Here is a 23,525-nt window from a genome sequence, read left to right as displayed (position 1 = left end):
TAAATTACCTTGTCACTAAGATTGCATAGAACCTTAACTAGAATTAACAGTAATAATTTAGCATTTTATAGTGATACTGTACATACAATAATTCAGTATTATTATCCAAAAACTGTAGGAAGGAGAAGTGCCTCTAAGTTAGTTCAGAACAGAGTGAGAATCAAATCAGGACACGCTGATATATAACCCAAGTCTCCAGGCCATTAAGTTCCACTCATTGTTAGTAACTAAACCAAACCAGAAAACACATTTCCAGTCTGGAGAAAATTGGGAGGAAAAGACAATGAGAGGGGAAGAGAGAGATAGACAAAGAGAGGGAGAGAGGCAGGGAGGGAAGGAAAGGGGGGGGGGGTGGAACTTGCTGGAGAGAAAGAATTCTATCTCCCTTACATGTTATCTCTAATTTTTGATGACACCATGTGCCCAATCGTTTCACTGCTGCTTCCCCCCTCCCCCCAGCAAAAAGTAAATCTATAGAAGCTACGCCATAAGGTTGGCAGGAAGTGCTAAGCAAACAAACTCCAGCATTGGAAGAAGTGACCATGAGACCTCATCACAGATGCCCAGATGGGCCATTCAAAACTGGAGCATTATATAGTAGGGATCACTTTTTATTGCTTTCCCAGCAGCCAGGGTGACTCCAAGTCTTCCTCTTTGCAACTACACTTGTTTGCACAGCACTTCCCCACCCCTACTGGGTGAGTCAATCTGAAAGTCACTCTGAGTTTCTGTCTGGAGCTTATCACAGGACTGCCAGTCTCCTGGGGGGGAAAAAAATAACAGGAGGTGGACGGACAAGGTTCACAGCTGTTACTGAGCTGTATGACCTAAGGTGATGTTGCTTAGACCTGTACAGATTATTGCTCACGCCACTCCGAACTGGCATAGGAGGCTGTGTGGGTAGGAGCCTGTTCCTCTGCCTCTCATAACAAACAATCCCATTCATAAATTGAAATAGGTAACCACACAGTCATAGTGCTGTACACTTCCCTCAGAACAATATAATTCCCACAATTATAACATATATCAGGCTTTCTGTTTTGGATCAGACGCTAATAACTTTTATATGAGTAAGAGTTAACTCTCCAGCCAGGAAATTAAAGTACAAACTCATAATGTTCCTGCTTTTATGGTCAGTAAATAAAAGAACGGCTCAATGAATGGTACTTTCAAGAGTGCTGGCTTCCTGGATCTGATAACTTGTCACAAGTAAAAATGTCTCGGTTGTTTCCAAATTGCCAGCCCACAATCCATCTACTAGTAGTTCAGTTTTGTCCTATCTGCTGTAGGATGTAAAACTCCAGTTTGCCCTTTCACCTGATATCTATCTTACAAATTAGCAAGCCCATGGCAAAAGCCATTGTAGCTTTGGAACCTCTTCCCAATGAGAAAATATACAAGTTTAAGTATCAATGTCTCCTTCAAAACTATAGGATATCCCATGTCTGTCTTTCCAGTTTTCAAATATGAAACCCAGACCCACAGCCCTACTTAGTAAAAAGGGTATTTTTGGTTTTTCAGAAAATTCCATATTGCAAGAACTAGATATGTAAGAAAATCCCTTATATCAGACCTTTATCCCAATTGGACAATATTATTAATAATGCAAACTTCTCTATCCCAGTTTGGGCACCCTCTAAAAGTTGTAACTGTAAATTTCTCAGTGATAAATATGATATCTGGGAATTCTGGACATGGAGATCTACAGTTTTGGAGGAAGCCCAAGTTGAAGAGAGATTTTAATGTGCTAGCAACGACTCTCCAGATTTTTGGCCTTTCTGGGGATGCCAAAAACTAAACCAGGGCTTTTTTAAAAGCAAAAGAGACATTCTACCAAATATAGTGGATGGAAGGCAAACTTGAATGATGGACAAAATGTGGGTCAGATATTAAGAGGCAACATAAATTGCAAGGTCAACAGGAGAGGAACAATCTCAGTACATTTTCTGGGATGGGATGAACAAGCCATGTCATTCTGTGCCTTCAAGGCACATACAGCACATTTTGAAGTGTAATAAAACTAAGAAGCATTTTAGAAAAGACTGAATCTAGAGCCAATTTTAGCTTTTTAGGTAAAGATATTAAACGAGATGAAGGCATATTTTTCAATTTGATTATGAAGCTAAGAAATGGGTGCATGTGTACTTTTTAGCTCTAAGATATACTTGTGCCATACAGCTACAAGCTTTCAATAATTTAAAATAAAAACAAAAGTAGAACCCAATGCCCAAACATAACAATATAAATCTTCCCATTCAAACTGCAGTTTTAAAATAGCCTTTTTCAAAACAGTGCAAGGCAGAGCTAGGCTACTTCACCATACCAGAGGAAGAAGAATGGTTTCTATCTACCACTTGCCACTCTCCCCTTCTCTAAAACTGTTGCTTGGCAATAGATATAAAAGATACACACTTTGCCCTGTGTGGCAGGAAAGAAAGAAAAAAAGCTAAACATTGCTAACTTAATTAATTGAAAATTTTAATAATTAGCTGGGCTTGCTAATCAAAACCACAAATTGCAATAGACCCTCAAAGGCTGCTATTGGATGATGAATTTTACTTTCTGGTTGAGAAAGCTGTGTTTTTCCACCTTCAAGGAATTGCAACCTGAAGCCACAGGTAGAGAAACAAAACCTGTCTCTACATTAAGATATAGATGCAATTTTGGTAGATCAATGAAAATAACCTAATAACAGAAGATGGTCAGAGCATCCATCCTGGCCAAAAAAAGTCAACCAGCCCACTCTAATCTTCTAAATATGTAATCAAACAAAGACTTCAAATAAATACAACCCTAGGAACTGTACTAAACCCAATCTACTTCTTTTATTTCTGTGTGCCTATATTGTTTGCCATTTATTTACAAAAGTTGTAGCCATACTTGGATTATTTCTCCCTGATAATGTTCATGTTAAAACATATATACAGACACTATATACAAAACAGCAAAATCTGCCTGATTTAAAACATTAAACAACTAGGATTTCACAAAGTCCTTAGGGAAGTTATTCGGTTTGATTACAAAATTAAGCAGAGATACTATGAAGCTTATGTTAAATACATTTCTACCACCATCCTTCCTTGCTCTCCTGCCCCACTCTTGCCCTGCCTCATTGCCCCACTCTTACTCAAATATTCCTTACCTTCAGTCTATTTTTAGTTCTCCTCCTGTATTTCGTGCAATCTATTCCCTGCTGATTGGCTTTGGTCTAATTGTATAATCATCTCTCATGATTACGGAAGAGGTGGGGAATATGTGCTGTATGATAAGTACTTAAGTCAATTTTAACAAATCTTGTTGGAATTCTGAGATAGATTCAACTTTCATTTTTAACCCTGTTTCTACAAGGCTGTAAACAAAGAGCAACCTCCTCCCAGTTTACCTACGTGATGGTCAAAAGGTGTTCTGCAAGAAACAAATAAAGTATTTCTCGATTACTTCAAATCACGCTGCCCATTTGTTAGTGAAAAGGAAATTTGCTACAGGTAGCCAATCAGAATAAGATAAAAGCTTTCTACATAGAATTACTAGCTTCCCTGGACAGAGAGCCCAGTTTTTATTTAACTTCTGAGCATAGAGAGTTATAATCCATCCATTAGCCTTAACTATATTCTCAAACTTTCATAAATAGCTAGGATTCAGTGCTCATTGAGATGATAAATTAAAAAAGATATGTTTCATAGATAGATATCAAAACATTACCAATACTGCAAATACAACAGCTGGAGTAACATAGCATAATCAAATTAGTGAAAGTCTTCATGGCTGCATTTGCACAGCAATTTTAGTACCTCAAAGTACTACACAAATTTACAAATGGGTTAATCATATTTGGATGTTGTATGAAACCAGCCCATACATATCAATGCATCTATTAGAGGTCTGAAAGATTGTGATGATTTTATTCTGTTTATTTGAATTTATTTAGCTGCCCAATTCCAATGCACTCTGATTATTTATTTATTTTTAAAGCTAGTTGAGATACAGATAGTGAAAACAAAATAGTGGGAAGCAATGCTTAAATTTTTCTCTGTCCCCAATTTTCTGAAGTGGATCTCCTCCAAGGATTTCCACATTATATTTATAGGGGCCAGCCTTCATAGGGGGCTATTTAGGAAGGCTGATCTGGAGTAGAGAAATGATGGGGAGGAAAAGAAATAAATACCTCCTTTCACACTACTTTTCTACTTAAACTGATACCCCTTTGAAATACTTTTTAAAAAATAGGGGGAAGGCTATTAAAGTTCTAATGCCAGCTTTCATATGCAACCATAAATAGTATAGTAAGAATTATTACCTTCACTTACAGTATTCTTAGGCAAACAGAATATGGATATGAATATCAGAATTATGTACATAATCCCATGAAGCATGCCCTCCCACTCATATATACTGTACATGCATCCAACTGATTTAGTGCATGCCAAAATTTCAGCCAATTAGTTAACAGTTAGTGGTTGTCTGAATCAGCCTTTAAATCCCTGCATTGTATTTCTGCACTTTCGTGGGCTATGACTGTGCAAAAACACCTAATTAATAACCAAGAAATGGAGCCAAATTTCCTGTACATAGATGGAAACCAAACTGCATTAAAAACTATCTTCACTTTATATTTCTAGCCCTCAAGACTGACGAAGCCAAATCTTGCTTCAGGTTGTGTCTCTAGCCATACAGTTCTCTGACTGACTGATTCATATACACTCGGGAGTTTTCAGGCTCAACACTGCAGAAAATATGTAAACAAACAGGCAAACAAATCAGGATTAAACAAAAAATTAGATTGTGGATTTTTAATGCCATAAACCACCCTGAGTCCTGTATGTGAGTTGAGCAGCCATATAAATTTACTAAATGCATAAATTCCAGGTTGATAGCATCAACCTTATCTGAAGAGTCATTCAGATCAGTTACCTATTGAAAGGTTATAGAAGTGTTCTGTTCAACTACTAAGGAGAAAAATTAGCTCACCTGAGAAGGGGAGCTAATGGGGAGCTAAAATACTGTATTTCCCTCCAAAATTTAAGCACAGTCTTGTGAGGAAAAGCTTGGAGTAGTTTCAAGGAGGCAGCCTGTTCACCATCCATGTATTTCAGGGTTGAAGGAGAACAAAGTATAACCTAAAACTAAGCAAAAGAACTTGTGGTGGCAAACAGAACAGAAATTTAACAGTGCAAGATATCTAGACTGGACAGTAGGGAGAAATTCTACGTAAAAATTTTAGACAAGTTTTTTTGAGAAAATAAACAAAATACATATAAAATAATCTGTAATCATAATGTGGAAGTGACTTTGAGAACATCACAAAACTGGCCAATAGAACACAGAAATAGAAATACTAGGTGGGAAAAAAATCTCTAAATACAAGTTCAAACAGATGGCCCACCTGCTACTATGCCCAAAAAACAATATTTCTGGGAGGTGGGTGGGGTAAGAATCCTGTTTCAAAAAATGTGCCCGTCTCTTCCTCATCTCTTCCCTTCCCTACTCCCCCACCAGATTAGCAACTGCATATTTATTGCACAATAATTAAATAATCATCTGGAAGTGTCCTCTGGGCACCAGATCCCAGACTGTGACTCAGTGCCCCACTCTTACCCCACCAAACTCAATGGATATTTGAACACCCCCTCCAAGCAGTTCTAAAAAAAGAGTGTGCTGAGTGAGCTCCTTTCTTTTGTCAGCTAACCACCAAAGTCAAAACAGGGCTGCCTACTGGTTGAATTATTTTTTTAATTAACTGTCCTACTTTAATTGACTAATTGAACAATTAAGAGATTAAAATCTTGCAATTATTATCCCAGATTTCCCCCAGCAGCCTCCCAGCTCTCTCACACCCTGTGAAGCTTGGTCATCTGTTTCTGCTTCATGAAAAAAAGGGTGTATACCCTGGAAGCTCCTTCAATGTTATGTTCTCCCAACAAATAACTTCCCATGGTATTCTATGTTTAACATAGAGTAATAGTATTAATAGGACGCATATGTAGGACGAAAAAGTGTATTTGGCTGGGAGAATATAAACTTTGATATAACCAGGGCAATGCACAAATCTTTCTGAAATTACCTGTGGAAATTCATGCCCTAACAAATATAGTTTGCACTGCTTTTGAACTAGGATCGGGTGGTCACATTTTTTGCTATGGAAACCAAATGGATGGTGATAGCAACAAGGTCCCTCCCTGTAGCTGGATAAACCCTCCTATTATCTTAATGATGTCTTGCTGATTCCCCTTTCTTCCTTTGAAGGCAGAGTACCCATCCTTCAAGTTCCACAATTACAACTCCCATAATTAAAGTAAAACCCTATTTCCAACTTGCCCTGTTCTATAATGCAGGGTGACCGGTCAGGTCTCACTGCATGATATGGCACTAACGTGGTACAGGCAATCCCTAGGATAAGAACATCTGACTTATGGGCAGCTTGTATTTTTGAACAGATTGTCATAAAGCCTACCCTATCAAGCATTTGAGTTAAATACGATGGCTTATAACGACAAACACACACTACTTTGTGATGCTCATGAAAACACTGCACAGTGTCAGTGGTTCTTCGGCTGGAGGAAGGATTTTTGCCAGATTAAGTCAGAACATACTGTCATTAACACAGCATTGAGTATGCAACTTCATATTTGGCTTACATTTTTCTCTTATTTACCCTGGTAACCATGCCTCCAAGGGGTAAATCCAATGCAAGCACTGACGATGCATCAGAGAAAAGGAAAACTAATCATGATTGAAAATAAAGTGAAAATAATAAAGTAATCAGAAAGATGTGAAACACCATACCATTGGAAAAGTATTAGGCTATGGTGGGTCAACAGTTGGAACAAATTTAAAGGATAAAGTGAGAATAATAGAGCATCTGAAACTATAATTTATAACATACTTATGAAAACTATAATATATAATATCTACTAAGACAAACATTTGATTAATGCTAAATAACAATTCTGACCTACCTACAAATTTGTTTTAAAGACAGACTTAGGAACCAGTCTGTCACAGCCTGGGGACTGGATGCAGCCACAGCTAGTAAGCCAGTATAGAGGAATCAGAAAGCACCAGTAAAACATTACCAAGGAACAGGGAGACTTTATTTCTTCACTGGCAGAAGTCACAAATTAGCTTAAAAAAATATGGAGGTTGCTGAGTTAGCCATATGCAGGTGCCAAACATCATTACAGAACTTAGATAACGCAGCCCAAGTCTATGATGAGGAAAGCTAGCTAGTCAGAAGCTGCATGATGAAACAGTACAGACTTATCAATTCCAATACCTGTGCTATGTCAATGTCCTATTGATAAGGTCATCAGAGGTCCCTGACCTTTGTTTGCCACTCAGCAATGCAGACTCAATTCCCAATATACTTCTTAATCACTGTGGCTGGCTGTATAAAGGCAAAGATTCTTGTTCATCTTGCTACATCCAAGCAATTCTGCCTAGAATGTTCCCTCTGATCCAAAAACCCGAGATATTTGCATTAACTACAAAAAGCAATTTTGAATTTTCCTTTTTCTCTCTTGCTTCCATTGAGATGTTTGTCTATCTCATAGCCTTCTCTTTGTGTTCTGTCCTCCAGACGCTGAAAATGAATTGAAGGAACTACAGAATACCTTTCTGGATCTAGAGTCCACGTTATTTGTTACAGATTCGCCAAGAAAAAGTAAGCTGTGTAAAAAATTACAAGTAACTTACACAATTAAATACAAGAACACGGCTGTTGAAGCTGTCACTGACCAGAGCAAAAAGACTTGTGAAGCTTACATATGAAGACTTTTCTGTATGAAGACTTTTCTTTAATTGCTGCTAATTTCCCCGTAGAATCTCAATACTATATTAAAATATCCATATAAAGAAGACTTCTATAATTGATTTAAACAGAGTTCCTGTTCTTTTACATTTAAAACCCAAATATTGACTCATCATCACAATTAACAGGTTTCAATGGATTTCCACTTATCATTTGAAGATTTTAAAAAAACCTGGAAAGTCATATATTAAACAAAATCAAAATGCTATTTTCTAATATGTGCTCTCAGTTACCAGCTGTCTTGCTGTCCTGCCAGCAGTCTTACCTTTAGTGAGCTTTGCTTCCAAATACTTGCTACTGAGAGGAAGATCGGGGAGGTTTGTTCCTAATATCCAAGTTACTGCAACTGCATGCAGTTTTTGTTCACGTTTCCAGTCCCTTCCTTCTCTCTTCCCAGCACTGCCTCACTCTGGTTGTGCCAAAGAAACTGTGTTACTTGTTTTGACTTGAGTCAGAGAAGCAGGGCAGGTGAGCAATACCTTTTCAGCTCAAGATAATCAGTGGTGCCAAATCCTTCCAGGCACAAAAGGACAAGCTGACACATAACACCAGAAGGGAGGGACTTTATTAAACATCTCTTGCAAAAGTTAGCAAGGAATCCCCTAGTCCTGGATAAGCAGGGAAAGCTGAAATAACCCACTGCAGTCACCTCTAAGTCCACACGCATGAAAATATATTTTCTGCCTTTGTAACTTACTGCCAGAGAAACACGCTTTGAGCACTTTCTCTGATGATCAGCAAGAGACTTCATTAGCATGAAAATACTACCAGACTATTCCTATAGTTCTGTAATCCAATCAATGTGAAGGCTGTTTTTCCTAATGCTGTTTTCAATAGAATACATGTTATGCTCAGAAACATAATACAGTGGGACAACTAATATATATAAGCTGACTTTGTATAAAAAAGAACACCGCTTGGGGGGGGGCGAAAGCCCTACTAAGCAGGTATATACAAAAGTATGAAGGCTATTGCTTAACGCATTGTAAGCCGCCCTGAGTCTCTGGAAAAGGGCGGCATATAAATCGAACCAATAAATAAATATTAAATTTAAAAAACAGCTTTAAGAGATCGTCTGCGGTACTGTACTAGAAAAACATAGCTGGGGAGTGTTTAACCCTTTGTTCACAAGTAATTTTTAGCCACACGGAATTCCAGATGAGTTCTAAAGAACTTAAAAGTTCTAAAAAGAACTTAAAAAGCACTGGATAGTGGAAGAATCAAGGAGCATTGCATTTCAAAGCTGCTTTTTCTATAAAAATAGCAGTCAGCAAATGAATTGAAGTACTTATTTATTAAGTACTGTAGTGTCTTAACTTTTATAAACCCACTCATGAAATCAGAAGTTTATCCAGAAGTTTATCCACATTTTGTAAACAAAAATGTGCAATTAATAGTATTTTTAAAACTATGATATTAAAGTGCAAAGTGTATCTGTTATTAATGTTTAAAGTCACAATTTTTCTCAAAGAGAGAACTAACAGAGACGGGCGCCTTTCAACTACCACTTCTCTATATACTGCAGTGGAAGAAAAGCAGCACTTAAAATATTTACTGATGAGGGATGATATAGAAACCTAAAGTAATATACACAGGTCCAGTTGGGAATGAAAGAAAAACATTAATTCAAAAGCAGGTTAGCCATTTCCTGCATTCAAAATATTTGCCATTACCGAGATAAAGGTGTGGAACTAAAGTCAGGCATATAATCACCTTTAATCCAGGCCCTGCAATAAACATACACTGTGAACTAGGTTTCATGTGGGTGGCTACTGTTATCTAAGCTCTGCGGCCTTGCAGATTGTGATGACTCAAAGCAATACTGCCTTTGCTTCAACTTTTTGAAGATAAAACTTACAGAATGCCCAACTCACCTAGAAGGCACCAAGCTGGGGGAAAAAAGAGGGACAAATCCTGTCACACAAAGGTAAGGCCCGTCCGTTTGGCATCCCTCGAATCTGCCACTATCAGCACTTGTGTCACAGGATAGAAAAACTGCCTCCAAGCATGATCATTAAACAACACAGTAGCTTCATCCAGGCTGAGGGCCAAAGCATTTGACTACATTTTAGAAAGTAGCTGTTAAGGATAAACAAATCCAACATTTGTTTCCCTTTAATTAAAAGTAAATATATATATTGGTATATGTATGTTTTTAAAAATCAGGTTTGGCTTAGCCATAAATCAGCTTAATTGTGAGTGTACAGATAGTCCTCACTTAATGACCATCCGCTTAATGACTGTTCAAAGTTATGATGGCCTCAGAAAGGGTGCTTTACAGCCTCTAAAGCCCTTTCAACCATCATAAAGCATCATACTGTCCCCATCACATGACCGCATTTCAAGCACTTGGTGGCAACTGGCTTGCATTTATAACCAGTTGCACTGTTCCATTGTCATTGTGACCACAATTTGTGACAGCTTTTGCTCTTTTCCACAGGAAACAACAAAAGACACCCATTGGATATACTGGATTCACTTAATGACTATGTGGCTCACTTAATAACCATCGTAAAATTGACCACAAAGTCACGTAGGATCACATGGCGACCCACTTAAAAGCCACCCAAATTTATATCCAGAATTCCAGGCCCAATTGGGGTCGTAAATCAAGGACTACCTGCATATAGCGATACTTTTTAAAAATACCCACATTTCCAATAGGCCAGTGGTGGCAAACCTATGGCACGAGTGCCAGAGGTGGCACTCAGCCCTGTCTATGGGCACGTGCACCATTGCCCCAGCCCAGCCCCATCGTGTTTCTCCCACAGCGGGCAGAGAGAGAGGGAGGGAGGGAGGGAGGGAAAGAGAGAGATAGAGAGAAAGAGAGGGGAAGGGAAAGAGAGAGGAAGGGGGAAAGAGAGAGAAAGAGAGGATGATATTGTTGCTAAACGTAATATTTCAAAAGCTAAAAAAAAATGAAGGGGCATAAAAGTGCATTTATCACGTTTCTCTTGGAACTCTGAACTCTGCGATGCTTAACATTATTTTAGATAGTAAAACATTATCCAAGTTAAATTGCCGTGTTGGCACTTTGCGATAAATAAGTGGTTTTGGGGCACTCGGTCTCTAAAAGGTTTGCCATCACTGCAATAGGCCCTTGTGTATAGGCCCAGTTGTAGACAAATAGTCCCTCAGATTTTTAACCAAAGGTTATGGGTACACAGCAGAAATACTATGTTGATAGTTTTACTTGTTCCAGTAAGTAGTCATTATAGAAACTTAGAAAATCAGGGTTTTTTTTCTCCTTTATACAGATAAAATAAATTTCCCTTTCTATTGTTTCCTTATTCTATTTCCACTGAAAACAGTACAGACAAAAATATTAACAATATAAATAAAGAGCCAGCTTGTTGTAGTGATTCAAGTGTGGTCTGGAGACCATATGTTCTAGTTCTGCCTTGGGCATAAAAGCCAGCCAGTTGACTTTGATCCAGTCACTCTTTCTCAGACCAACCTCACAGGGTTGCTATTGTGGGGGAAATAGGAGGAGGAAGGAGTGTTATGTATGTTTGCCACCTTGAATTACCTATAGAGTAATAAAGGAGGGATAGAAATCAAGTCAAATAATAAATATTAGGAACAATTACATCAGCATGTGTTTGCTATTTTATCCTTTCAACAACATGAAAAAAAGAACTAAGAAATACTGCAGTTCAAGTTCTTTCGTATCCTACATTTCAGTCACGGATGCAAACCAATTAGGAGGTGATGGGATTGCCAGCAGCTATCCTGTATGGGAAATCACTAAACTGATAACTGAGGTTTCTTAGTGAAATATCCTCAGGTAAAGTTCTGCCCACCCAAGCTGGTCCCTGGAAGGAATATAAAAGGAAAAAAATATAAAAGCTGAATCTACCTGGACTAAGAAACCTGCAGTGTTTCTGCGTTTTTTTCTTTTTTTTTTTCAGTTCTAACATTTGACTTGCTCATTAGCCCTACTTCTTGGCTTGTGCTTCAATCCCGGTTTGATTTTGGGTTTAATTTCTGGTTTGCCTCATTTGTCTATTCAGTTTTCACTCTTCAATTATTCTTACCCATAAAGTGAGTTCCAGCTCGCCTGAGACTAGAGCCTTGGTGGTGCAGTGGACTAAAGTGCTGTTAAAGTAGCACTTAGCTGCCAGCTGCCTGCAATTACTGCAAATTCAAATCTCACCAGGCTCAAGGTTGACTCAGACTTCCATCCTTCCGAGGTAGGTAAAATGAGGACCTGGATTGTGGGGGCAATAAGCTGACTTTGTATAAAAAAGAACACCGCTTGGGGGGGCCAAAAGCCCTACTAAGCAGGTATATACAAAACTATGAAGGCTATTGCTTAACGCATTGTAAGCCGCCCTGAGTCTCCGGAGAAGGGCGGCATATAAATCGAACCAATAAACAATAATAAACAATAACAGAGGTCTAGTAGGACTTCCAGTGAATTCTGGAATGTGCTGCATCTAAAGGCCTGAATGCAACCATTGGCCAAATCTATGGACCCTTTGGGTGTTATTGGGCAAATTGTGACTCTCAGCCTTGTTTCACAGAGTAGAAAAGGCTGCCTAATGATGTTATCCAAGGGATAAATAAAACGGGGATTGCAAAATGAATACATTATATAAATTTTAGCGTGTGTATCAATCACAAAGGCTCCTGTCCCAATTGGTCTACTTTGATCAAATAATTTGTACATCAAGCAAGTACAGCTCCGCACATGCACAGCAGCGCAAATCTTAAGCCTGGGAACTTTACTCCTCTGGTTTCGTTCTATGTTTCATGTAGCCAAAGAACATTTAAATACGATGTTTATTGAAATAAACAAGCCCTCGGGGCCTATTTACCATAGCTCAAGATAAAGTGCCAAGCATATCTGTTGCAATTTTTCCTTCAACTTTGACCTCCATAGAATTTGACCATTGATCAAACTTATCAGCAAACTATACTACAGCTGTAAGAGCAGCCATATCTTTGAGGTAGCTGGCTTTCTTAGGGTAACATCACTGATGTCTGAGAAGTGATCATAGACACAAAGAACCTACCCCATGAGAAATGTGATGTGGATAAAGCAACAGATTTAACACAAGGAAGGCAGAAGTACTATTTCTTGGTGGAATGGTTTATTCAGTATTCCCAAAGGTGCTTTTTCAAGAGGCAACTACTGGACTGTCTGGTTTTTCTTTGAAGGCGTTTCGCTTCTCATCCAAGAAGCTTCTTCAGCTATTGAAAAAGCACCTTTGGGACAACCATGACCTGGATGACTGGGAATCTCCATAGACACTTATTCAGTATTCTGTGTCTCTTGAATGGGACTGTATAGTAATCCTTGTTTAGTGATCACAATTGAGACTAGCACCTTGGTTGTTAAATGAAGTGGTTGCTAAGTGAAACCACAAGAGTGCTTATGATCTTCAGCTTTCCTTTGCTTTACAGACCTGTGGTAGTAAATGCAGGAATTGGTTGTAAAAATTTTTACTTTATTTTATTTCTATACTGCCCAGCTCACTGAAGTCACTTGGGCAGTTTACAACAAAAACATGTCACAAAATATAAAAGCAGAAAATAAAAATAAAGTTAAAGACACAATTAAAATATAGGGTTACATCAGGGGTGAAATGCTCCCGGTTCAGACCGGATCGCCCGATCCGGTAGCGATGGAGGTGGGTGGTTCAGAGAACTGGTAGCAAAAATCCCTGCTCCCCCCCATGCCCAGCTGAGCCGCACAATCATCAGAGGCTTTTTTTTTACTTTTAAAAGCATTTTTTCTACAACCTCTTCGGCCTAAAAAATGCTTTTAAAAGTAAAAAAAAAAAGCCTCTGATGATCGCGCGGCTCAGCTGGGATCGTCAAAGGCTTTTAAAAGAAAAAAAACCCTTTTTTTCTTTTAAATGCCTCTGACAATCCAAGCTGAGTTGCTTGATCGGCAGAGGCATTTAAAAGAAAAAAAGTCTCTGCCGATCAGGCAACTCAGCTGAGATCGTCAGAGCCTTTTGAAAGCATTTTTTTACAACCTCTTCGCCAAAGAGGTTATAGAAAAAAGGGTTTAAAAAAAAAATTGGCCACGTCCACCCAGTCACATTACCTCCCCCCCAAGCCACACCCACAGTACCGGTAGTAATAAATTTTAGATTTCACCACTGGGTTACAGTACTAAAAGTTAAAAAGCTTTAAAAAAATGGAGAGAACACCCTCACAACACCATCCATTCCCACAGTTGCCTAAAACTTTTTGATTTGTCTTAACACTCTTCCTGAAGGCCAGAAGAATGGGGGCCCACCTCACCTCTGGGGTAAGGTGTTTCAAAGGGTGGGGGCAAGGCTCTCTTCCTGGATCTTGCCAGACAAAATTACTTTTTCATCACCATTGGAACTGTGAGTAGTCATTTGATGAGACAGTCGCTAAACAAGGACTACCTGTATTATCTTCTAAATGAGCAGGTGTTTTGCTTGGAAGGGTGTCGGTATCTGGATCAAATTGAAAATGTAGCTAAATGAAGCTTTGCTGTTTCAATGATACAACATGCCAGCTGTGTTCTTTCCAGGAAAAGACAGGTCCAAATGTAAGTAGTAGAATGTATTTGGCATGGATTTGTCTTTGAAAACTGTCCAAAATTTTTACAGTTCAAAATACAAAAGCTATACCGGTAAATACAGCATGAGTCTCTAATTACATTATTATACCATCTCTACAAACTTCCTATTTTCTTCCAATCATAATTCAAAACCCCACCTAGTTTGGAACATTGTTATCTAAAATACTGCTACTGAAATCCAAGAACAAAAATCTAATACATGTGGTATAACATCCTAGTTTCCTCATTCCAAAGCAACTTTCCTGTTCTATTTCATGCAAACAAGTTTTGTCTTGATGTTTCTGTCTACCAAAAGTAATTCTGAATTCTTTCCTTTTTTTTTTCATCCAAGATTACTGAAACATGCCAAAGCCCATTAAACATGCATTGCCATATCTATTTGAGGGTCCCTGTATCCTGTTATTTAAATTGTTAGTACAATACTTAAGTATAAAAGTAGTATATTACATTAAGTATTTGAAATAGATCCACTTTGAATATAGAAATTAGGAACTCTGTATCACATTAGATGCCAGCCAAAAAGATTATTCAAGTATTTAACCTGGGTTCAAAAGAAATATTAAGCCATTTACTAATCCGCTTTAATAGCAAAAGGCTCAGAAACTGTAAGCTGAGGCAACTGAGTTATTGTCCACATCATGTAAGCAATAAATATTTTCTGTAATGTCACCTGTGCTCTTTTAGAACTTTTTATGAATCCTCATCTTTGAATGTCATTTCCTCTGATTTCTGGAGATAGTTACACCCTTATGTTGAAGGATTGTAGGCCAGCAAATTATTAACTATTACCTTCTTATATTATAACTCTTTCTCTTTAATGTCACAATTTGAAACAACATCTAAAGAGTTTTATTTTCCATTGAAGATTTCCAAATGCGTAGCCACACCTCACTTTGAAAATGTAGGTCAAAACCTAAATATCCTTTCAAAGAACAGCCAGCAACTAATTTACCTTTTGCCTTTCTCTTTAGAAATAGTGAGTGACAAGTAATGAATGCTTTTTTTCTAGCAAGGATATGAAGGTTTTCTGGAACAAGAAGTAAAGAGACAGGAGAAAAGAAAATCTCATTTTTTATGGATAACATTTTGATCAGAGCACCAAAACCAGGCAGAATTCACCTATTTTAAATTAGCATGAAGAAAGAGATAAAGATTAAAACTGGTACCCCAATAATATGACATGTATGTTTAAGTGTTGACCTAATCAGAATTGGGGAGTCATTTAAGCCTTGCTGCAAGGATAATGGAAATAGCTTTGCTAAAAGCGTTGAGAGCAAGAGAGTGAGACATTCAATGTTTATCATCATATAGTCTAAAGTTCTAAAAACTATGGAGAACGTGAAGGTTTGGGAATTTTTTTTCCATCAGAGGTCACATTCTCTCAAGATAATTTGTCAAGAGTACTGCATGCTACTTACGCTTAATAAAACAAAACAGTACAAAGCTGGTGCAAAACTTTGGCATTGTTTATTTTGGAGTTCATAATATAATTCTAACCAAAGCCTAACATTGTAATAAACCAAATTACCCTTTTGTCTCTGTCATTTTCTTTTTCTGCCATTCTTTCTACTTTTCAAAATCATTATACACCAAATATTCCATCCCAAATTAAGGGTCTGGACATCACAACACATCACTTTTCCTTTCTTCCAAATCTTTATGAACCCAGGCTCTTTTAATGATAATCATTTAGTCCTCTCTTCAGAATGTTTTTAAACGCTTACTTTTCTTTAGCCCTCTGTATTTTCCCACCTGGCAATGGAGTTGATACACTCAATTCTCCAAGCCATGTTTATCTCTCTATAATATATTAAATTGTCATAATCAAAGATACAAGTTAAAGTGTTAAAATACAAGGGGGGGGGATCGTTACACTGAACTGCTTTTAACCAAACATGGTGTTTTCACTGCCTGGCTGTGTGCATGTTTGTACACTTTAAAGAACCCTGAAGGGAGAATCTTGTGGCAATGGATTATTGACTGATGTGCACATCCAGACTTCCCCAGTGGAAACACAAACTGCAGTTTCTCAAGGAATGCATGATGCTGTCTTCTACCCACAACCAGCCCACCATGAAGGCACAACACCCACACACCCACATACCCATGTTTCTTTTCTTGCTACACATCAAAAGTTGCATTTTCCTATGCCAGCTGTTGTGGCCCGCCAGCAGCCTGCGCAGATTGTTGCTGATCCCGACGACGAGGAGGCTGGTGTGGTGCTGCGCCAGCAGCCTGTGCAGCCGGCGCGCAAGTCGGACAGCGAGGAGGCTGAAGAAGATGTGGTGCCAGAGGCAAGGATTCAATCAGGGCCTTCAGAATCTCCAGAGGCTCCTTTAAGTGCAGAGGATGGAGGAGGAGCCTCTTCTCAATGCACGCAGAGCTGCCAAAAGGCAGGAGTGGTTCCTCAGGAGGAGGTCTCCTCGAGAGTAAGGCTTGGGGCTAATTGGCCACTCCCTTAGCCTATTTAAGAAAGAACGCAGCTTGCAACAAGCTGCAGGAAACAACTTTAGTTCGCCAATCATATTGGGATTTCTCTGCAACCTGGTTTCTGGGCTTTCTGCCAACTCCAGTAAGACTCTGATTATCTTATCTGTGGAATTCTGGCAGGCTGTTAAGAACACTTATTAACAGCTGGCATTTGCTAAAACTGTGTTATTTGAGTAAACTAAGTTTTGTTCAGAGTTTGTGTGTGCTGTGTTCTTGGGGATCCATAGCTGGGGCAGAACACCAGCACAAGCAGAGCTGTCTGGTTCACCTGTCATATCTCATTTCATTGTAAGCACTCCATGTACCCTCCAACTGGGTCCTTGTGATGTGTCAGGTAGGCCCAATTCCCTCCAGTCACCAATCACTTCCCACCATTTTGGCCATTTTGGCCAGAGCTTGTCACCTTCTGACATAACCTTGTCAGGAGAACTTCTGTGGGCCTGTGAAATGTTGAAATATTTTTTTAAAAAAAAAATACATAAATAATGGTGGAATGCCACAAGGATGATCTGTGTCTTGCATTGTTTTACAAGTTCGCTGATGGGGGGGGGGATTGAAACAATAGCAAGATTGACAAAAATTAAAGGAAACATTGACAAAAGTTCTGCCAGTTTTCCTTCTGGATCAAATGACAGGAAGAATGGTCACTATGGTGCTTTCTTTCCTCCACTACCCCCTCCATTAAAGAAAAAGTGAAACACCTGGGCCTTTATTTGAAAAAAAAGCCAGTTGACTAGAGTTCTTCATTTCCCCCTCTAGCCCCAATAATAAAATGGTAAAATGGATGTTGGTCTAGTCTGGTCTGCTTTACCATGGAAGACACCAGATGGGCCACGTCAAATATGAGTCAGGAAAGGGACCCTCATACAAAAGATTTATCAACCACGTCTTCAAAAATCCATCCATGGAAAGGAAAATGATTCGTTCTTGCTTTCCCAGCAAAAGTGAAAGGATTACAGTAGCATAGGAATCCACCATAGTAATTTATTATTTATTTATTAGTTCGATTTATATGCCACCCTTCTCCGGAGACTCAGGGCGGCTTACAATGCATTAAGCAATAGCCTTCATACTTTTGTATATACCTGCTTAGTAGGGCTTTCCCTCCCCCCCCCCAAGCGGTGTTCTTTTTTATACAAAGTCAGTTTATTGCCCCCACAATCCGGGTCCTCATTTTACCTACCTTGAAAGGATGGAAGGCTGAGTCAACCTTGAGCCTGGTGAGATTTGAACTTGCAGTAATTGCAGGCAGCTGGCAACTAAGTGCTACTTTAACAGCACTTAGTCCACTGTGCCACCAGGCTCTTTGAAATTATGTTATAATTGTAGTATAACATAATTTCAGAATCAGAAGAGAGCTGGAAGGGACTTTGGAGGGTTCTAATCCAGCCCCCTGCTCAAGCAGGAAATCCGACCTATATCATTTCAGACAAGTGACTGTCCAGTCTCTTCTTAAAAACCTCCAGTGATGAAGCACCCACAACATGTGAAAGCTGTTCCATTGGTTAATTGTCGTCACTGTTAGGAAGTTTCTCCTTAATTCCAGGTTGCTTCTTTCCTTGATTAATTTCCATCCATTGTTTCTTGTCCTGCCCTCTGGTGCTTTGGAAAATAAGTTGACCCCCTTCTCTTTATGGCAACTTCTCAAATACTGGAATACTGCTATCATATCCTCCCTAGTCCTTCTTTTCTCTAACTAGCCAAACCCAAATCCCGCAACCTTTCTGAGCCTGGTGGCTCAGCAGACTGCTAGCATTGTGATTAACACCAGCTGTTTGCAATTACTGTAAGTTCGAATCTCACCAGGCTCAAGGTTGACTCAGCCTTCCATCCTTTCTAAGGTAGGTAAATTGAGGACCCAGTTTGTGGCGGCAATAAGCTGACTTTGTATAAATATACAAAAGTATGAAAGTTATTGCTTAACGCATTGTAAGCCGCTCTGAGTCTCCGGAGAAGGGCGGCATATAAATAAATAAAATAAATAAATAAAAATAAAATATGTTTTAGTCTCCAGGCCTTTAATCAACTTAGTTGCTCTTCTTTGCACTTTTTGCCGTCTCCAAGGCAAAAGCAGAGGAAGGATCGGAAATCCAGAAAGAGATTTCTTAAATTGTCTTCATTTCCAACACAGGAGTGAAGCAGCTTGAGGCTGCTATGCAGAAAAGCCCTGTGTGTAATGGATCCAGCACATACAGGTTGTTTAAATAATTGCTGCAGCTGCACATTGGGCTATTTCATAAACACTGTCAGCACAGTAAACTGTTTAGAAGGAGCAAAGTTAGCTCATATGAGTTAAGAGCATCACAGGAAACTGCCTATGTAACAGAATAGTAAACATAGAATAATCTGTTTCTTTCAATTTTATTTTTAAGGCCAACACAATATCAATAGGGTGGGGGAAAACAAGAAGCATTTTTTGTTGTTGCCAAATTGGTCTACTGTAGATACTAGGGCAGAATTCTCGGAATTGGAAGTCCACCCAACTTAAAGTCGCTAAGGTTGAGAAACCCTGTACTAGAGAGAAAAAGTCTACCTACCAAGCAGGCAAGCTGTTTCAGGATAAAATGATAACAAAAGCTTTGTTAATACATCTGCTAATAATGAGCTGTTAAAGACAAAGAGGCCTTACCAGGAAAACAGAGCCCCAGAAGTAAATATTTGTCCAATACCTACTGATAAGAATATCCACCTCTACAATATAACTGCCACTTCCCAGGTACCTTAAGGAGAATTACAGAACAATGCCTGAGATTGGGCCAGCTGGAATGAAATGATGTCAAGGACTTTTGAAAATAGCTTACATCAATCTTCCATACCCTGGTGCCTTGGAGGTATATTGAGCCGACTATAGGGGTTCTCAACTTAGATCGTACATGCATTTTCTAAGGAAGGGAAAATTGTTTCACCCCACTGGGAGATCTTCTTCGTGGGGCTTTCCTTCTTTAACAAAGAGCGGCTTTCATTTTGCATGGGAGGGGAAAAAAGTAATAAACTCCCTTTTTTTGTTGCAGCACTACTGAACCTTTCTACCGTTGCTGTCTTAAGACAACATAAATTAAATGAAAAATTAATGTTTCTGTCTAGAATTTGGAACTATCCATTTCATTTAATGCAGAAATATTACTTATCAGCATATTCTGTGCTCATTAACTATCTGTATCTGAGATTCATCATCCACTCTTGACATTCTCCTAGTTGACACTAGCACCTGATAACCTCTAGCACATAATAGAGCTCTATTTTATACATCTTTTCCTACAATCCCTTCTATCACTGCAGAACTATTATCTGAAAACCGTACTTTTGTCCATTCATAAAAAAAGCATCTCTGTCACACTTGGAATATAGGTTCTGTAGAAATAATGTATGATATAGTAAACTGATCTTTTGGCTCTTTGTTGCAGTGAGGCACTGCAACAAAGTGCCAATGGGAATTGGAATGGGAAGTTGTCTATGGATTATTCCTGTTTGAATGCAGCATGGAGCGGCTATGAAATAAAGAATCTGTTGATCTGCAAACAGCAGTCTTTTCTTTTGAGCTTTATATGCTCATCCCTGAGAATCAGACTGATTTTTAAGCCAACTATTCCTCTTCTTTCAACTGTTCCCTTTCCAAAGGAAGCAGGGTACAAAATAACCTGTGTTATACATTGGGTGTTCCGGGGAGCTTCCCCAGCTACAGTGCAAGAAAGAATTTCAACATAAATGGTCCAATCATTCCATTTGGCTTTATTCCTAAAAAGCTATGCCCTATCTCCCTTCTCCCAGGCTCTGTCTACTAAGGCAGCCATACAGGAGCTAACTTCATAACACTGAAGGAATTCATCTCATTCTCTCAATTAGCTGCCAGATGTGCTCTTCAAGAATAAAGAACAGTGAAGGACAAGTGCCCTTTTAGTGCCCCCTACATGCAGGCCATCCATCATCCCATCAAGACCAAGAGGAGAGGCCAATTCCTTTGCTCCAGAATGATAAAGCATGTCACAGCTGTGTTTCAGTCCCTCTTCATTCTGGCATGGAACCTGAAGCATTTCACCCATCATCCAAGCAGGGTCTTTGATGAGCTACTGTTCCCTGTCCGTGGGAAACTGAAAGGTCTATGCCAGGATCTTCCAGCGATGCTGGGAGTATGAACAGAGGAATTTAGGATTCAATTCAATAAATGAATGGAACTAGGGTTATGACAGGTTACCACAAAGCTCACCCTTAAAAGTAATAGTGCATAGTTCCTCAAGGAAAAGCTTTCACATGCCTGAAATTAGGTGGCAAAGCCAGGATGGGATATGAAAAAGATGAATAAATGGGCTAGAGTGGCTTAAATTCTATTTCTGGCATACAATTTCTTTCTAGGCTAGTCCCTCAGCATCAATTTCTCCATCCAAGATCAATGGAATTTAGCTCATTACAAATGCAATTGTATTATTATGACATCAACACTCTAGGAATCCTACATGTGTTATAGTTGCCTCAAACAAAAAATTAGATTAATTTCACTGTGTAGACAGATAAGCAGGAATTCACAAGGAGGTCAAACTCTAATTCTTGCAGAATAATCAAAGACAAATGAGTACTTTTCGCACACATGAGATTTGTAGTGGAAGATACAAAAGGCTCAATCCATTTTAAACAAAACTTATATTTGAATCATTAACTACTATTGGCAAGTGCCTCCACTGAATGGTACATAACCATTTGATACATTGGGGAGATATAAAAATGTGATATATCATCATTACAAGGTTATGTGATGTTGACATAGAAAGGCTGACAATAAGCTAATATTCTAAAACACCAAGGGATTGTCTTATGATAAATTGGTATAAAATATTAAATTACCTTGAAGCAACTCATTCCTTTTTTTCTCTCCTTAAAGGCCTTTTTCTTTTCTTTTTTTTCTTTTAATAATTTTTTATTAAACAGTTTTTAAATTTTTTTAAGTTTTCCTCTTTGCAACATTTCCGTATCGGTATACATCTGCTATATATCCATTTTTTCCCTTACATCTATATAACTATACATGTGGTTCCATTATCTTTTATACATATTAACATATTAATATACTAATTTATAAACATACATTTTTTGTTATATATATTTATACAGAAGCAACTCATTCCTGTGTAGCACTAACGAGTACTGGAGAGTATCCGAAATCAGAAACCAAATGCTACAACTCTAATCCAACATTAAATTGTATGAGTTTTGTGAAATGATAGAAAAAGCTACTGGCCTTTTCTCACAGAGTATCCACATGCCATAATCAGATATAACACTCTGTGCAATTCAATCAATCAATAGGTGCATATAAGGGTGGCTTAATAAAAACAATTTTAACAATATGTGAATCTGTAAGTCTGATAAATCAAATCAACCTAGAAATCCTTTCTTATCTCCTACTAAATTTATAAAGACTTTTCAAGGGACTCTGTTGTAAGAAATTAACACTTTATATACAATCACTTAATCCACACACTCCTAGGCTGAGCACCAACCTGTTTGTGACACTCAGGGCTAGATTAGTTTCAGCTTTGTAAATGTTTCCTGTAACTGGTTCTTAAATCCTGCATTTGTTTCCAGGTGCTAAAGTTTTCATGGTAATCAGCTAAAAATCTGGTCCTCAAAGACTTGGTTCATTTGGAAAAGAGAAACCTACAGCTAATTTTTTTTTTAAAAAAAGATGTGATGCTTCTATGGCTCTTCAATCCAAAAAGCTTTCTTCCTTAACAAAGGATTCAAGAAAGCAATCACTGGTCCATGTCCTGTTCATGCATTCAGAAGCATTTCTCTTCAGTAACTCCCTAAGGCACAGCAGCTGATCAAAAAAGAAAAGAAAAGAAAGAAAGGCAGTTTCTAAAAAAAGAGTTGGTAATGCTCACCAATCCTGTACTTGCATGCTTTAATTCAGAGAATTTGGCTTCTGTGTGTGTCTATGGGTGCATAAGTGGGGATCTTCGGCTAGTGATATTCAGGTCTAAAACCTCTGGAAATGGCATTAACTTGCTTTTTCAGTAACAGAATTGCTATAAAGTCAGCTTTCCCACATTCTTTCCTTTAATTCTTGATTGTTATTCCAAGATTTCAGAGGGGAAAAACAAAAGTTATAAATTACTTCCAGGAATCAGTTAACTGAGAAGAATTATTTGCTCTTAACTTCAAGGGAAAAAATGTTTCCTCCCTGCAGAAGTGTTGAACTATTAGTGGAAAGACCACATTTTACACCCAGAGAGAGTTCTACTTTGTTTTCACTTACCTTTTAAGGAGGAAGTGGTTCTCCTTGAGCTTCTCCATTAACTTCCTGGAAGGCATGAGAGTTGTGCTGCTGCTGCTGCAGCTTCCATGTTCTTGGTGCTTTTGCTAAATTTCCCTCCAACCCCCACTAGGTATTTCATTTAACTTGGGCATTAGCGACATCCCAAATGTTAAAAGATCTGAAGACATCTGTCCCTGGGGCATACCAATCCCTCACAGAAAGGAGGGGTGGAATATCTTAGCCAAATTATTTCAAACATGTGCATGAAATCACTTAGGAGAACACATAAAAAGAAGCCATTAAAATGTTCACACTCAAAGCTTCTTTTCCTCTCGTTATGCTGTTGTTTTAAACTAATTCCTAACTATGTAGGAATAGCATTTTCTGGGGGTCCCTGTTTTGAAGGTTAG

At 38.5% G+C, this 23,525-nt stretch overlaps 1 protein-coding gene across 1 annotated transcript in view; it reads right to left on the bottom strand.

Annotated features, from left to right (window-relative positions):
- The window catches only part of INAVA (innate immunity activator), a 44,116-nt gene extending 20,922 nt beyond the window's left edge, over positions 1-23,194 (bottom strand). The window contains exon 1 of the mRNA XM_070939686.1: positions 23,116-23,194. The gene's annotated coding sequence lies outside the window, so the exon portion shown is untranslated. The remainder of the gene's footprint in view (positions 1-23,115) is intronic.
- Between the last annotated feature and the right edge of the window lie 331 nt (positions 23,195-23,525).

This window comes from Pituophis catenifer, unplaced genomic scaffold (genome assembly GCF_029215685.1).
Source record: "Pituophis catenifer annectens isolate HBS135680 unplaced genomic scaffold, rPitCat1.0.hap2 SCAF_3, whole genome shotgun sequence".
NCBI classification, from domain to species: domain Eukaryota; kingdom Metazoa; phylum Chordata; class Lepidosauria; order Squamata; family Colubridae; genus Pituophis; species Pituophis catenifer.
Note: the sequence above shows the minus strand (reverse complement) of the source record. Positions and strands in the feature narration are given on the sequence as shown.